Source organism: Polypterus senegalus, chromosome 3, assembly GCF_016835505.1.
Source record: "Polypterus senegalus isolate Bchr_013 chromosome 3, ASM1683550v1, whole genome shotgun sequence".
Taxonomy (NCBI): Eukaryota; Metazoa; Chordata; class Cladistia; order Polypteriformes; family Polypteridae; genus Polypterus; species Polypterus senegalus.
Genome location: NC_053156.1, coordinates 299,917,873 through 299,927,058, shown reverse-complemented (window position 1 = coordinate 299,927,058; position 9,186 = coordinate 299,917,873).

The following is a 9,186-nucleotide window of genomic DNA, read 5'->3' as shown; positions in this document are numbered from 1 at the left end:
GCATTGGTGATCCTAAATTGTGCTTGGTGTGTGCCCTGCAGTGGGCTGGCGCCCTGCCTGGGGTTTGTTTCCTACCTTGCGCCCTGTGTTGGCTGGGATTGGCTCCAGCAGACCCCCGTGACTGACTGACTGAGTCTTAGCATCTGCACTCTTCCAAAACACTGAGAACTGTATTAAATTAGAAACACATGACCCAATCACCTCTACACCCTCAATTCTAACTTGATTATTAAAAAAATATAAATAGACAGGCTTGCCCCTCCTTTGGTGATTTAACCATGCGGTGTTAAAAACAGTCACTGATTACATCTAAAAACTCCTGTTGTTATGCTCTGCTACTTTCAAAGTTACGGGTGTCTTTTCCTATCTATTGTTCATTCATATGCCTTTTATTTGCTTGACAAACACTAAAATTATACTTTTTGGGGGTTCAAAGTCATTGCATGGCAGTTTCTTTCTTTCTTTCTTTCTTTCTTTCTTTTTCTTTTAGTAACCATAGTTGACAGGACCACTGCAATCTCCCAAGGGATGGCAAGTTCAGAAAATGGGAGCTTTGAATTAAACTCGCAATTCATTTTGTTTACGTGTGTTATTGAAATAAGTGTCAGTACTTTATTGTATTAATCTTCAAAACTTGATGTAATGTATCAAGCAGTCTGCTGCAGGGCAGGTCTTATAGAAAATGGAGTTTAATTTACAGTAAACACTGGCAATAAATTAAAGCTTGTTTTGCATCTTGCAGAAGCCACCTGTGGCTTGTAATATTAAAGGTCTAAGATAAGAAGAGCTGCTGGACCTCATCCTAGGGAGTTGGAGTTGGGTGGAAGAGGACAAAGCTGCCCTGGGAGGAGTGGAGGGAAAGGAAAGAAGAGAGTTGTGTTTGTAGTGTGGTTATTATTACAAAGAAGTCTTTGGTAAAGGTAATTTATTATAGTAATGCTTTTACTTGAATCCAGGTTTTGTGTCACTGCGGTTGTGTCTAAGGGGTTTGGGGTGCTGCAATGCCCCCTACTGGTTAGATCATGTATACCTAGGCACTTTTGGATCTCCAAGGTAGTACAACCCCAACACACTATTCATTAAGCACCACAAAGAGTACCACCAGATGTTTATTCCATTTAAGCCACATCTCAGGTGAGGACATTCGGCACCCACTCCAGTCAGTCCCACTGCTTTCCTAAATTTCATTGTTTTTTTCAGTATGTTTGAGACCTGCTCTTTCACAAAATTTGACAGTCTGAGCTCATACTAACTGATTTATTTAGACTTTCTAACGTCTTTTACTGTTCCTTAGGTCTCTGCCTTGATAACTTCAGAAGTAAAGACTGTCTCTTCAGTTTAAATTGCCTAATTTATTCTCTTTGGTATATCTCCTTTAATAAACACGTGGCTTAATAAAATTTCCTTCAGGTCCTAAATAGTTAAACATTGTGAATTACTGATAAAGAACTAATTTTTTTACTATGTGCCCATCTTACACAGCAATGCAAATTAGTGAGATCACGTTTTTTTTTTTATTTTATCATATATGTATTTGTATAGTCTAAATATATAAAAGTGCATAATACGCCCAAGCCTTTAAAGATCCTGAGACCTCATCCTGTGAGACGATCATCACTTTGTTCGCTGTGAAAACAGTTTGCCTCCTCACCACCATCACTATGCTTGCTGCAGTGGTGGCTCCAGTGAGTATTAATGCTCTGCTAGGTGACTCCTTCCAAATTTCTGGTCAGTTTAGCTGATTTACTCTTAACATGAAATGAATACTGCAGGGTTTTCTAAGACATAGCAGGCAACAGAATGAAATGCTTTTTGATTCTTGCTGATTTTTAAGCTTTAGTTTACATACTGTACATGTCAAATATGGAGTTAGCAGTACTTGTGAACATTTGACATCTGCAGATTTTCTTTACGTTGTTCTTACAGTGTGTTCAGACTCCTTCCGCTTTCTGCACACGTTATTGTGTCATAAATTTAATATTTGACATGAAGAGATTTGTCATTCTTGCCCATCAATCTACTCTCAATAACCCATAATGATAAAGTGGAGACGTGTTTTCAGAAAGGTTTGGAAATTAATTCAACATCAAAAACTGAAATCTCTCATTCATAAAAGTATTCAGACCCTTCATTCAGTTCTTTTTAGAAGCCCCTTTAGCCGTAATTTATGCCAAAACTAAATGCAATCAAATCACCAATCAGCATCAAAAGACGGGGCAACAGGCGTCAATAGTTGGTGTAAGAGCCAATCTTAGAAAGTAATACTTTAAGCTTTGAGTTAAACCAATATTAATGTTTACTTAATTTGAATAGACCATACATTTCTTTCATAGTCCTAGACGATGGTATAGTCTTTTCCCTCTGTAAGTTAGTATGAGATAGAACTTTCTTGCTATAATTAAGATACAGTGTGATAATTGAGTCAATTGTTGTTTAGAACAGGTCCCAGTGCACAGGCATTTAAAAAAACCATTTTCGGCATAGAAATGGGATAGACGAACAATTTTCTGAATAGAGAGCTATGAAGAAAGTTTAGTGTCATTAACAAATGTTTTACTATACTCAGTATTTAGTTACAATTGCTAACAACCCACCTCGAAAATTTAACTAGACTGCCTAATTTAACATATGCAAGAAGAAAACAACTTTAGATGACTTTACGTGAGTGTAAACATTTTTCAGTGAGACCTAAAATAGTCTTTTGACCATTTCTGTTAAAAACTTTACAGTCCACAATAACTAAACTTTTGCTCATTGCCAGAATATAGTGGTGGCTCTGAGGCTAGGGATTTCCACTGGCAATGAGAAGGTTGACAGTTCGAATCCCGTAAATGCCAAAAGTGACTCTACTTCATTGGGCCCTTGAGCAAGGCCCTAAACCTGCAATTGCTCCGTCCTGCGTATGACGTTAATCTGCATTCAGCCCTGCATGTAGTCCCTCCAAACTGCAGGGAAAACCCTAGAGGTTGGTAGTAGAATTGGCACTCTAGCCACCATAAAAAAGCTCACACTGTTCCATTCCATCTGAACTTGAGTGGTGCTGAGGTGTCACCCATATCATGGCTGCATTCGGGTCCTAATCTGGGATCCTGAGTTGGTTTGTCATGTGGTGGGTACGGCAATGCGCTGTATCAGCACCTACACCTATCCTCTCTCTCTCTTCTTTCCTCGCATGTTGACACTGATTGGGCATTTATTACTTATAAATTGTTGGAAACACAACACACGAAAGTGGCCAGGCACCACAAGTGGCCCAGGGTCTGCATCATACAGGAACTTACTGGTTCCTGAAAAACAAGTTCTTGTAGTAGGAAAGTGCCTAAGGAGAGTCAGAGTCTTGTCCTCAAGCCATTCCAGCATTATTATGGCTGTATTCTTTAAGTCATGTGCACTCTGTCGCAGGTTTTCTTCAGTGAGCTCTCTGTATTTGGCTGCAAATATCCTTCTTTCAATTCTGACCACTCCATCTGGTCCCCATAGCATGATTCTGCCACACCATGCTTCTCGGTAGGGATGGTATTAGAAAAATAAGAAATCTGACAAACGAGAGGAGACCATTCAGTCCATCAAGACAGTTTCTTTTGCTAATCGCTAAGCTGTCCTGATATCTCATCCAGATCCTTCCAAAAGGTTTCTGTTTCAACTCCATATGTTGGTAGTTTGTTCCAGAGCCCCACAACACTTTGAGTAAAGATGTGTTTCCTAGCCCACTCATCATGAGCAAACTGCTCCAACTGTATCTGGTTTGAAAGGGGCATAATTTTAAAAATACTTTTATTGTAACAATATTCGTTCTAGTGGAATTTCACCTGTATATGTAACAGAAACATGTAATTACCAAAACATTAATGTAGCTGCATTTGTTCTGCAGCTTTTAGCTTGCTTCATAGGATAGTTCCGGCAATAGTGTGATGCATTTTCAAATATTGCCATAGATCTGGTCCCTGGGCTCTGTTGGGTCCTCGGCTTGGTGGGTCGCCCTTGGGTTCCGGACTGCTGGGTTCTGGGCCCGGCCGACTCGGGGGTGAGCGGCTGCGGGCGGGCCTGGGGGCTTGCCGTTGGTATCTCCCGGGACTCTGCCGGCTGCTGGTTGTGGCCCCGGGTGATCCTCTCGCCCTCGAGGGAGTTGGGGCTTCCCTGGTGACGGTCTCCCTGGGGTCTCCGCGCTCTGGGGTGACCTCTGGATCTCGGGGCTTGGAACTCCCTCCATCTTCCGCACGTTTTTGGGGGCAAGTCTGTGGCCCTTCACACTCACTATTGGACGCTCCTATAGAGAAACCTTACACATACAAGCGTGCGTACACACACAGGTGCTCACATGGTGCTTTCATAAGTATGACTTGGACATCTTCAGCACATGACCTAAGTTTGTGGTTGGCCCTAAAAGGCTTTAGTAATCATTACTGTGTGATTGTCAGTAAACATTTTTACTTTTATATATCTTCATGTAGCTGATGCAGCAATGTTTTTGTCTTGTGGTTTTTTTTTTTTCTGCAGGTCTAGAAGCGTTTTCTGGTTCATTTATTGTTTATTCTATATGAAAATCCCCCCTTCCCCCTTTGCCTCCACCTCTTCCTTTTCTCTCTTCTTTTTCTTTCACTTTTGTCTCCGTGTCCGGTTCGAATCTTAAAAACATCTGAAAATATTTCTAATAAAGTTTTGGTATCAGGCGTGACGTTAGCAGAAGCTGTAACGCTCCACCTGAGAGAAAAACTGTAAGGCTAGTCACCAGCATTCAGACATCAATTCTGATTGCTTCACAGCCGAGCAGGACACGGGGGGGAAAAAAAACAAAAAAAAAAAACAAATATTGCCATAGACCAAATATCTTCGTTTTTAAAAGTTTTAGTAAAAAACAGAAAAAAAATGATATTACAAAGAAAAGCACGTATTTTATACAAAGTTCTGTTTAAGGCTTATATCTTGTTTCATTTCAATTTAAGTTTAGTCATACAGTCCTACTTGCAGATGTTCAAATCCAAAACAATAAAATTGTCTGAAAATTGTAGGCTAATATCCTTTTTGCAAACTTATCTAACAGTCAATGCTAGTAATGATGCTGTTTCCTAACTGGCTTAATTATCACTCGGTTATATAGATATAGCTAAGAAAGTTCAATTTAATGTACGGGAGTAAAAGACTATACCATGATCTAAGAACATAACAAACTGATTTTCTATTGAAAGTAAGCAGAACTTAAATGAATTTAACATTAACTGTAACTTTCTAAGATTGGCTCTTTCACTTAACAGAATCACAGTAGGAGAGATAAGTCAACATGTCCACTGCGGTACTGATGCATATGTAGTGCAGTCCTTTGTGCAATTTATTTTGGAAAAGAAACCAATACACATAGGCAAAGTTTAAGGAAATGTCAAAAGATTTTTTTTGCAGTATTTTTTATGTTGCCCCATGCAGGACACGCACCAGAAGGTCATATTCCAGGCTCATCTAAATTAAACAGTACCACCCCAAGAAGAGAGGGGCCACTACTGCTAACAGTCTTGTATCCTTCTTCCCTCACAACCTTAGAAAAACCACCCCATTAAGGCACTGAAATGAAAGAAGCCCTTGTCCAGAATAAAAGGAGGCAGCCCCTGGAAGATGGCATCTCAATTTAGATGTTGACCAAGCTTCTGCGCTACCCCAAGCCAGAACTATGTCCATCTAAAATGGCGGATTAAAACAAATATTTATTGACAAGCAATCACATGTTGAAGTGCTTGAATTGTATTCCTTTTATTGCATTTTGTTGAAAATAAAAATAGGTTTTGCACAGCTGGCACCCCAAGCAGCCTTCTTTTGTCCTGATATACAGGGTAGAATGTTACTGCCTGACACGCATGATCGATGCCATCTGTTGTGTTATTATAACCTACCATAACACCAAGCTTACTTCCACATTTTCCCCAATATGAACATTGACAGTTGCTGCATTGTGAACAGTGTTTTGGAGGCAGACGTCTTTTTTTGTCCTTCCATTTCATTGCAATCATTTTGCCTTTTTGCCGCACAGCTACTGCACCATGTTTCAGTTTGGTGTGTTCACGTGACTGGAATGATCAGGCATATCACGGCAGTCTGCGCGTACAGTGCTGTATGCATTAGTTTTTCATTTGAAATAAAATCTCACACAGTTCAGGTGTGGTATAGATACTGCCCATCGTTATACAATAACCTTGGTCAAGCAAAGGGTCTGCCAGTCACAGCACAGATGCTGTAATGATGCTACCTGCTATCTTTAATCTTTTATTTTTTTACTTTATCTGGTGTAAAGTATTCAGTCTCAGATGTTCCCAGAACTTGCTTCGCATACAATGTAGAACTTAAAACTGAATCGTTCCCATTGAGAATGAGAACATGGAAAGAAAAATTAAGAAAAGGACTGAGCAACACACAGCAAGGGCAGGAATTTTACTGAACAGTCAGCATGGGTTCAAAAGAGAGAGGTCATATTTCACAAACATGCTGGAATTCTATAACAAGGTAACAAATGATACGATCAAAGTGGAGCGTATGATATTATTTATCTTGACTTTCAGAAAGAATTTGAGAAGGTGCAACATGGACATCAAACTGAAAGAAATGAGAGTTCAGGTTGTAGTGTGTAAATGGGTGCAGGATTGGCTCAGACACAGGAAGCAGAGGGTGATGGTGTGAGGAACCTCATCATAATTGAGTGATGCTAAAAGTGGTGACCAGCAGGGGTCAGTGCTAGGGCTGCTGTTATTTTTAATTTATGTAAGAGATTTAGATAGGAAAATAAATAACAAGCTGTTTAAGTATGCAGATGATACCAATAAAGGTGGATTGTCAGATAAATGAGAATCTATTGAACCATCACATAAAGACTTGGACAGCATACATGCTTGGGATTGCTGTGAATGAAGAAATTTAATGTCAGTAAATTTAAAGTATTACACATACAAAGTAAAAATGTTAGGTTTGAAAACACAATATGAGGTGTGAAAATTGAAAGTCCACCTAATGAGTAGGACTTAAGAATCGTAGTGGACTTGAGACCATCAACTGCCAGACAGTTTTCAGAACCCATTAAGTAGGCTAATAGAATTTTAGGTTATATAGTGCCTTGATGTGTGGAGTCCAATGAGGCAATCTTGAAGCTTTATAACGAACTAGTGAGTCCTCTGAAGTTCTGTGCGTAGTTTTGGTCTCCAGGCTACAAAAAGGACATAGCAGCACTAGAAAAAGCTCAGAGAAGAGCAACTAGGCTGATTCCAGGGCTACAGGGGATGAATTATGATGAAAGATTAAAAGTGTTGGGCCTTTTCAATCTAAGCAAGAGGAGACATGATTTTTTTTTTTTAAATTATGAACAGAAATTGTTCATCAGACAGTTGGAAATTTGTTTAGTGTAAATTTTGTAAAAACATCAGGAGTTTTTTCTTCACACAGTCTTTCCACAACTATTTTGTCCACCATACTGTCAAACCATAAATAGTTGAGATAATCATCATCTACAAACATCTTTAGAGTGGGGTTACCTGTAAATGATCAATGAGGAAGTCAGCAGGAAAGTCTGCAGTTGTAAGTAGACTCCAAACATGAACGCCAATCGAAACATTGCAGGTCGGTATCCACCAGACAGATGTTAATTTCACTATCATAGTGAATGTCATGCATACCATATAATGCAGTTTAGCCAAATTTCCCCTAATCATAATTTAGCATTTATTCATTCATTTTACACTGCCTATCAGAAGCCAGGTCCTCAGGGGCAACAGTCTTAGCAGTGAGGCCCAAACATTCTTTTCTCAGACACACTTGCCAACTCATAATATAGGTTCCCAAGGTGTTTCTATGCCATCTGGGAAATGTAATCCTCCCAACAAGCCCTGGATCTTCATCAGGGTCTCCTCCCAGCTGGTTCATGCCTGTAAATCATCCATAGGGAGGCGCCCAGGAAGCACCTCAATGAGATGTCCGAACCACCTGAATTGTTTCCTCTCGATGAGGATGGGTAGCGACTCTACTCTGAGACTCTCCAAGATGTCTGCATTTCTCATCCTCTCTAAATTAGAGCCCAGCCATCCTGCAGAGAAAACTCATTTTGGTTTCTTGCCCCTGTGATCTCATTCTTTTGATGATAACACTAAGCTCATTTGGCATACATTCTCTCAATTTACAAAAAGCAAAAGTGATTAAAATTACATTTTTTTGTATTTTTATAGTTTTTTTGGCTGGAATGTAAGGAATGTTGATACATAGGGCTTATTCCACCACCACAGTCACTGTCTCATCCCCATGCTGCCCCCCAGCACCGCCCAGATGTTCCACATCTCTTTCCATAAAGCTCAACACGGTTTATTCTGCTTCGTACACTTGCCTACTTAGACAGTCATGCTGCTTGTAGCTGCATTTAACCAAAATTACCAAAGTTGTACAGCTTTAGTTTGCTTCATGGGATTCTTGAAAAAGCTTGACGCGTTGAAATGATTCCACAGAAAAAAATATCTTTGTTTTAATAACTTTAGTAAAATTTTAAAGTAAAACAGTTCACGCAAAAATAAAGAAACAATTGGTATTGCAAGGAAAGAAAACTTCTGTTTAAGGCTTATACCTTGTTTTTCTCTTTAACTTCTCTCATACAGTTGAACCATTTTTAACGGTCAGAAAACTGTATGCTTATCCCATTTTCCTGCTGTAAATGAGTCTGTCAGTCCCTGCTAGCACTGGGACCTGTTCTAAACAACAGCAACTACAACTATATATATAATGATCCAGCTGGGTACAAAAACAGGAAACTTAGTATTATAGAAGAATGGTTATGCCATAAATATAACATCTTTCTCTTAAGGGGCTATATAAAATAACAATAAATACATTTATGATAGTGAATAATAAAATAAGAGTGTCAGTTTTTAAGTATAAAGCTCAGAAGGATATGAGGCTCAGACACATGCCAGGTGCACATTGGACCAGGGTTCAAATCCAACTCTTACAATTCTATTCTACTTAAGCAAACACTAATATGAGTTTAACTCAAAGCTTTAACTTTCTAAGATTGGCTCTTGCACTGCTGGTTCATTTTTCCAAGCTCGACACCAAAATGTGAACATGGTGAATTATGTTGTTGATAAAATTGAACACATATGTGCTAACGGCGCAAAGACCTTTTTTTTATTTAATTTAATTTCACACAAATTGGTTTGCTCATCACTAGTC